The 7,184-nt window shown below is 44.2% G+C and overlaps 1 long non-coding RNA gene across 1 annotated transcript; it reads right to left on the bottom strand.

The window, feature by feature from the left end:
• Positions 1-430: 430 nt before the first annotated feature.
• Positions 431-6,685, bottom strand: LOC135492547 (uncharacterized). The gene is made up of 3 exons (XR_010448087.1): positions 6,533-6,685; positions 1,947-1,989; positions 431-519 (listed from the first exon to the last, which is right to left on the bottom strand). It is a non-coding gene; the product is annotated as an uncharacterized LOC135492547 (long non-coding RNA).
• Positions 6,686-7,184: the final 499 nt, after the last annotated feature.

Here is a 7,184-nt window from a genome sequence, read left to right on the forward strand (position 1 = left end):
TAGAGAAACTGTTAAGAAGTCGGAAAAGCCTCTACTAGTGAAAGTATTTTGATATTCCACACGTGCACAAGGTTATGCTGATAGTACCACATCGCAACTGATGATACCAGTAGAGGTAATTCCTTCGCCGCCGAGTATACTGACGACTTTTGGCTTGTCTTTCTGTATCACTGGAAATGTCTTATGCTGCTCATCAGATAGAAGCAACTCTTTTCCCTCATTGCATGGCCAAATTATTCATAAATTACATGGCCTCCACTTTTAGCTTGTAGTGAAATCCTGTTTTAACCTCTGCCTTTAAGTTAGTTCTTATTTGTAAGACATAAATCGACTTTGAGAAAAGCTCACAATTCTTCGTTTTCTGCGAGAAAATAGCATGTTTGCAAGGAACAATCCGCGATTTACAATACGCAATGCAGCTTATTGGTGTGCGTCGTGTTGCTGTTTCAATCGGGCCAGATACGTCATATAAGCTTCTGTCCGTGTTTGTCCGGATGTACTTCCCTCTATCAACGACGACTGAACAAACAAAACGTAAAGAATTTAGCCAGCGACCTGTTGGGGTTCTGTTGAAGAGTTTCTGACTTCAGCCTCGTATTTAATACAATGCTCGATTCGAGGAAGAAGTATATTGTGGTTTTGAATGAGAAACAAACACGCTACACTTGCCGAGATATCAGACCACTGATCGAGCAATGGCGATGGCCAGTGGCATTAGGTTACCTACTTGAGTGAGCTAATTAGTATTAACACTCTGGGTCACTCTGAGTGTTTGGCTCACTCCTCATTAACCCCATTCAATCTGTATTGACCTATTTTGGGAAGCCCTGGTATTATCACAGGTTTTAAAAAATCGAAACTTTCAGGGAAAAGTCGGACATTGTCGGACTTTTGTCAGATAAATCAGGAAAAAGTTAGAGAAACCGTCAAGACTCATACTGGTGATGTAAGTTATGACATCGCGTACACCTACTGGCGCTATAGAACTTCTTGACATTGCTTGGAGAAAGTGCATGGTGATAAACACGGAGGCTACTCATGGATCCGATAAACACACCCATTTTATCGTCTTGATGATCGTTCCATTCCGCCTTCCACCCGAGCTGATACCGCTCATGCTCGTTGTAAACACTGTTCAGGTTACTTCTCATGACATGTTGCCTTCGGACAACTTGACCATTCACATACATCGCTGCTGTACGCTCTCGACGGTCCCAAGTCACAACGACAAATGTCCACCGTGGCAAGTTTAATAAGGTATCTTTAATTTTGCAAACCAGGTGAATGATATCATTATTGAAAGTCTGAAGGAGGCTAAACACAAATTCGTTTCTTGAAAAATGAAAGCAAAACAGGTATGGTTTTCTCCAGTCACCTAGTAGCATCGCCCTTTTATTATGTTCGAGTATGTAAATATAAAGAGCTAGAGTGAAACTAAAGCCTCTCATTTCGAATCTTGGAATTGTGATCCTTGCCGTGTTGTCCCTAATTGCCAAGACAGACCGGAAAATGGCTGAGTGAACGTAATCGGCGTTACCAGTGATTCTGAATAATGAACAAATAATAAAAATGAAAATGAAAATGAAATCATGTTACTTCACACTAGTTAAGAGCATCCTGAGGAAATCATGAGTTAACGTTCTCCGGTTCTGCTAACCACGGTGGAAAACCGTAGCGATTTAGCAACCAAATGGGCGGTTCAAGGAATAGCCGCTTATGCACTCAAGCAGACGGCGTGAGTTGAAAATCAGTACAGTAAAATATGGAAGATATGGATAAATTTTTGCGATGTGACGGCCTGGACTCGAAGCAGCACCCTGACTCATTAGAATCTGTTATGTTTCGTCTTTACATCATTTGAGCGGACAATGGGTATAAAGTGATATTGGCAATCAAAGACGGTTTGACACCTCCTTTCGTGATTGATTGTAAATCCATATACCTACCTCACGTCTGGATGAGGTCCATTCAGACTATAACTGATGATAGCTGAAAGGAGAACGAGAATTCATCAAATGATGTCCTTCTCTGTTTGATGGGCGGAAGTACGAGGGGAGGTGGCTGTGGTCAGGACCAATACTTCGTCCCCAAAAGGGACGAACCCCAAAACGGACGAAGTGCGAGGTGCCTATTGCGAAAATGATTTGTTGCCAAAACAATGGCCTGATTAGTTGGCTAGCCTTGTGACGTCAAATTATTATTACACCGATGGGTTTTCCTGTTTTTCTTCATGGCTTAAACTTAAATGCGTTTGGGCTAGAATTCCTTGCCTTTTTCGAGCTTACACATGAGCTCGATGTGGGGGGGGGGGGGGGGGGGTCGTCGCATTGTGCTCAGCTGCACTTGACCCCCAGTCATTTGGAGGGGTTGTCTTTAAAGGGAAGACAATTACAAACAATACCTCACTCCTCTTCATACTTGCTAGAATAACTGAGCTGCCTTGATTTTTGTAAAAGGGAAACCTATATACAAATCTATATTCTCAATTTTTTATCCAAACTTGCTAACTGTCATGTTAAGTATCCTTAAAGACGTAATCTCGCTCAGGTAATCCCATTGACGTCTTCACGTTGAGACTGATCATGAACGACTCTGTTAAATCTAATGGGGTTTTAAACAATCCGGCCAAGGACCCCAGTTGCATGTTCTGCAATCAATGTAACTGGAGTAGATGTATTGTTTATCTTATCTTTGCGTAGAGCATCGTATTCGCGTGTGTGAATGGATATAGTCATGTCTGTCATGCAGCGGTCAATGAAAACCTTGTATCCCCGCCCAGTTGATCATCGATCGCCACTAATTTAGTGTCGACTTTTCTGTCGAATTAGACTCATGTTACAGAGTTTGTATTGACCGCTGCAGGCTTTGGAAAAAAAAGCAGTTCCGATATGATATTATAGAAAAAGAACCACTCAAAATATACGGCATTTCGCTAATAAATTATAATTCAAGTTGACAATTTTCAATTGCGAAAGTATGTCCTGAATTGCCGTGAAGGTGCAGACAGACATTCAAATGCTATAGACACCAAGTTTCAGGAGATTCGTATGCACACACTGTAATAACTGTACTACGGCATTGTGTATAAATGCATTTCTATTGCCCTGAAGACCTATGAGTGACCCTAAGTGTAAATACTAATTAGCTCACTCAATAAGGTCACTTCATTAGCCCCATCCAACACAGGCCTTTGATCTCTAATGCCCTATTTTGGAAAGCGAGGCCTTTAATCTTTAATGCCCTATTTTGGGAAGCCCTGATAATTTTCACCGGTTTTTTTCCCTTTCTGGGAAAAGTCGGACAATGTCGGACTTTTGTCGGATAAATCAGGAAAAAGTTAGAGAAACTGTTAAAAAGTCGGAAAGCCTCTACTAGTGAAAGTATTTTGATGTTCCACACGTGCACAAGGTTATGCCGATAGTACCACTTCGCAACTGATGATACCAGTAGAGGTAATTCCTTCGCCGCCGAGTATACTGACGACTTTTGGCTTGTCTATCTGTATCAATGGAAATTTGTTATGCCGCTCATCAGATAGAAGCAACTCTTTTCAATCATTACATCACCAAATTATTCATTAATTACATGGCCTCCACTTTTACGGCGTTAGACGTAATCTCCATCGTTCAATCCGTAACGACATCGGCTTCTGGCTTTGGAATATTCCGATCAACGGTTTATGATCTGTGACCACGGTGAAAGGGGAAGTCGAACCGTATAAGTATAGGCGGAAGTGTTCTGTTGCCCAGACCACTGCGAGCATTTCTCTTTCTGTCTGCGAGTATCTCGTCTCAACGTCGGTGAGCGCGCAACTAGCGTACGAAACAACGCGACCTTCTTGCATCAGAATCGAGCCTAATCCGCGGGGCCCTGCGTCAACGATGAGTTCAGTTTTCTTACGCGGGTCATAGTACGACATGACCTTTGCTCCGGTGAGCGCAGTCTTCAAGTCTGTTAGCGCTTTTTCAAGTTCCGCGTTCCACTGCCATTCTGTCTTATCATGCGTTAACTCTCTAAGGGGCGCTGTTATGCTAGCATACCATGGAATGAAGCGCGAGAGGTATTGGGCCATTCCGAGTAACGAACGTATTCCACTCTTGTCCGTCGGGGCAGGCGCATCTCTTATGGCTTCGATCTTCTTCACATCTGCGGTTACACCAGCGCTATTGAAGATATGACCGTAGAACTTCACTTCTGACTGATAGAAGTGACACTTGGGCATGTTGAGACGAATTCCGTATTCTTTCAGTCTCTCCATCACGGCTATCAAACTCTTGTCGTGTTCAGCTTTATCTTTGCCATGGATAATGATATCGTCGAGATATTTCGACAGTTCGGTATGTCACTCAGAATTTCGGCGATTGCGTTCTGAAAGATTTCCGACGCGGCGTTTATCCCAAAGAAAAGACGTTTGTAGCGTCTAAGACCAAGATGGGTGGTGAACGTGGTGATAAAACGTGATTCCTTTGCAAGTTCTAGTTGATGATACGCGCTACTCAAATCTAGGGTACTGAACACAGTGGATCCGTTCAAATCCGTTACTAGATCATCAAGAGTCGGCATAAGATGTCTTTCACGTTTTATCGCTTTATTTGCCTCGCGCATGTCAACACAAATGCGAATTGCTCCTGATTTCTTGGGGACTGTAACTATGGGACTTATCCACGGTGTCGGACCATCGACTTTCTCTATAATGTCAAGTTCCTCTAGACGCTGTAGCTCTTTCTCTACATCTTTGCGGATATGGAAAGGTATGCGACGGTGAGGTTGCTGCTTCGGCTTGACGTCTTTATCAATGTGAAGTGTCACAGGTTCACGTTTGATCTTGCCTACACCGGAGAAGAGTTCTTCTACTTCTTCAGCGAGTCAGGAAGGGTCTTGGAGCTGGACGGATTGGGCCTCGTTTTCGATTTAACCTCATGTACGATCTTCAAGATTCCTAAATCCGACGCGGTCTTGAAACCAAGTAAATTCCCTCCTCCTTCAGTCACGTAGAACTTCGACCATTTGGTTTCGGACTTGTGACGTGCTGTGGCTCGGAACATTCCTTTCAGCAGTATGGGCGTCTTGCTACCATAGGGGAATACCTGTGTGTCAGCTGGAAGCAACGGGTCTATACCAGGTTGGGCTCGGCGAATAACGTTGAACGTCTTGGAGTCGACTAGGTTGACGGATGCTCCCGAATCTATCATCATGGGGACTCTGGCCATTTTTGGTTTCTTTCCGATTGTTATCGTACACAGCGTTGGGTTGTTGGACTAGGCAGCTTGGGTAAAGTAACAGTAGTCAGAATCTTCGTCAGCCTCTGTCATCAGGGTGTTAGCGCTGTTGGTCTTTGAACGGCACATCCTCCCGAAGTGTCCTATCTTCTTGCAACGATGGCACTCCTGACCATTGGCGGGACAATTACTACTGACTTTGTGGGGTCTCCCTCCACACTTACCACAGTTCTGGTCGTTGTGTCGCTGCTGGGGTCTGGTATCTCGACCATCGCGACGTCTGTCCTGGTCCGGCTTCGATTGTGACTGGAAACGACGTGTCTTCTGCTTAGGTCTGCTCTGTCTTTGGCTCCCTTTGCCTTGGCTCTTGTCATTGGCTCTAATCTTGTTAACGGTTTGATGTTGCGATTCTTCAAGCTTGGTTGCTTGGTGCTCACTCAATTCAAATGCGCGGCCAGTATCTAGAATTTTAGTTAAATTCATGTCTTCACGCAACGCTTTTCTGCGAAGTTGATGTGAATTAGTGCCGGTTATGATTTGAGCGCAAATCTCGCGGTCTACATTCGCGAAATCACATGTCTTGGCAAGTTTTCTCAAGCGAGTATGGTAGGCATCAAGCGTTTCATCCTTTGCTTGAGTACACTGTCTGAAGTTGTATACCTCGAATGCTACGTTCTTCTTGGGTAGAAAATGCGCAGTTAACTTAGCCTTAGCAGTATTATAGTCATCATCATCGCCTGTCTCTGTCAACGTGTCGAATATCTCATCTACATCAGGTCCTGCGTAATGTAGTAGCAATGCTCTCTTCCTTGTGGGATCAGTTAAACCTATTCCAACAAAGAGTCTCTCAAATCTAGCCAACCACCTTTCCCATCTGGGGCCAATAGCGGTAGGGTCAGTATGAGGATCAAATGAAGCAAAGTTAGGTAGAGATATCATCGGTTGAGGCGCAACAGCGGCAGCTGGGTCAGCAGGAGCTCGTACTGGTGATGGCATCTTGGCAACACGGTACTAATATTCTAAATATTATGAGCAAGACTGCTAGAAACTAGGGATATTATAATACTGCACAGTAAACGATAGTGTCGACATCTAACGGTAACACGCGGAAACGCATTCACACGGGCTACATACAGCGCGGCGAGATTTCTATTCTACATGAACGATTGCACGTACACATACATAGCGATAGCGCGTACATTACGCATATATTTCTCGCGGCGTGGTCACAGACTTTTTAAACCGTTAAATTCACAGTAATAACTGCACGCATTTTTCAAAATGTCCACTTCTACGGGTTCTTGGTATCTTACTTCAGCATCGAATATCCTCGTCGCCAGATATAATGTCGTGAGGGACTAATGCAGAGCCATTCCTGTAGAGCAGGTCACAGAACAGACAAGCTAATCGGTTCGCCATTACAACAACAAGGTTTATTATAAAACACGGAATATCAATATGCGAAACGACAGAACATTACACCACCTCACGTCTGAATGAGGTCCATTAAGACTATAACTGATGACAGCTGAAATAGGAAAGAGAATGTCCTTAGACGAGAATTCTTCCAGCGATATCCTTCTCTGTTGAATGGGCGGAAGTACGAGGGGAGGTGGCTCCGGTCTAGACCAATACTTCGTACTGGTCTATACCAGCACCTCGCACTTCGTCCCCAAAAGGGACGAAGTGCGAGGTGCCTATTGCGAAAATGATTTGTTGCCGAAACAATGGCCTGATTGGTTGGCTGGCCTTGTGACGTCAAACTATTTTTACACCGAGGGGTTTTTGCTGTTTTTCTTCATGGCTTAAACTCAAATGCGTTTGGGCTGGAATTCCTGGCTTTTTTCGAGCTCACACATAGGCTCGATGTACAGCACAGCCAATCGAGGCTATAAAATGGGCTAGCTACGTTCTGGAATGAATCGGTTGGGTTTATATCTGGGCTCGAGGGGAGGTGCGTGCGGT

This window comes from Lineus longissimus, chromosome 8, assembly GCF_910592395.1.
Source record: "Lineus longissimus chromosome 8, tnLinLong1.2, whole genome shotgun sequence".
Classification (NCBI taxonomy): Eukaryota; Metazoa; Nemertea; class Pilidiophora; order Heteronemertea; family Lineidae; genus Lineus; species Lineus longissimus.